At 51.0% G+C, this 1367-nt stretch overlaps 1 pseudogene, besides 1 other annotated feature; it reads right to left on the bottom strand.

The window, feature by feature from the left end:
- On the bottom strand, positions 1 to 1354 carry Tc00.1047053442287.10 (annotated as a pseudogene; the record flags this gene model as incomplete).
- Positions 1 to 1367: a sequence feature (haploid, non-Esmeraldo-like haplotype).

The raw sequence follows: 1367 nt of genomic DNA, 5'->3' as shown, positions 1-1367 counted from the left end.
ATGCCACCAAATTTAACAAAATGAATGGTGAATTCCCCGTTCTTGTGAGCCACCACAAGTTGCTCATGCTCCCAACGGTGGGTGTGGCCCGATATGACAGCGGCAACGCAGGAATAATTGGAGAGCAGACGCACAACTTCCACGTCATTCCAGAGATTGAGCTCATCGTCGTAAGGGTACATGGGAAAATGACAGAATACCAGCACAACCATCTTCTGCTTACTAGCGTACTCCAGCTGCATGCGAAGCCATTGCATTTGTTCCTCACCAATGCCTCCATTAACATCCAACATATTTTTGCGATGACGATAACGATGCTTCATGCCATTCGTTTCTGCCCGTCTGGCAGTACCGGCCCTTGTTGCAAACACCGACAGATCCGTCCCATCGAGCACAATGAGAAGGAACACGCCGCCCTCACCTACCTGAAGACTATAGTAACGGGCTGGCATCCTCAGCAAACGATAAACATGATCATGGTGCTCTTCGCCCAGCCCCAAGAAATCGTGGTTCCCCAGTAACTGGAAAAAGGGAAATTGCAACTGCTTCAGAATCGAATTAATCACTTGGAGATTCCTTGCGATGTCGCGGTTGACGGTGTCCCCAAGATGCATGACAAGGTCCATATGACTGCGATTGGCATTCATCTCCTTCACAGCGTGCTCAACCTTACCGGGGCTAAGGCGAAAATGTCGTCGAGACTTTTCTTCCTCGTCAGCGTACTGAATATCACTAAGAACACCAATGCTTAGCAGGGGAAGACGGTCGTACGTTGGAATCACCGGATACAACGTGCGGTTCTCATAGGCCTCAAGCGGCAGTACTTCCCCGACACCGCACACCCAGATAAATCCAAGAGAAAGTAGCAAAATACACAAGAAGACTTTCATCAGAAAACTTTCAACCAACCCAAAAGAGGCGCTCAACCTCCTCAAACACTTTTTTCTGTTCTTGTCTGGCGTATACGGAAAAAAAGATAAGCTGCGTTCAAGAGATGGAAAGAGAAGAGAAAAAGGCGGAAACAGGTAAGAAATACGGAGGTGAATGTGAAACAGAGCGGTGGGCCCACGTGGCCAGAAAGCATCCTGGCCAGGAACAGCAGGCGGAACACGCACGGCTCCTTCCTGTCACCCCCAAGCGCCCGCCGTCCAGCACACGCTTCGCACGAAACCACCACCGGCCCTGCAGACTCAGAGAAGAAACCCGTCCCACGGACATGCTTCCAGCACTCCCTCCCGTCGCGTTGCAAATATGACAGCTGTGCAATAACTCCGCGGCTCTGCACACAAAAGACTGTTCCGTCCAACTCTTCCCCGGCAACTCCAGCGCCACTCCGGAGAACAGCAACAAGCATGGCATTGCAAGAA

Source organism: Trypanosoma cruzi, genomic scaffold (genome assembly GCF_000209065.1).
Source record: "Trypanosoma cruzi strain CL Brener 1047053516573 genomic scaffold, whole genome shotgun sequence".
Taxonomy (NCBI): Eukaryota; Euglenozoa; class Kinetoplastea; order Trypanosomatida; family Trypanosomatidae; genus Trypanosoma; species Trypanosoma cruzi.
The sequence above is the reverse complement of the archived record's forward strand: the minus strand, read 5'-3'. Positions and strand labels throughout refer to the sequence as shown.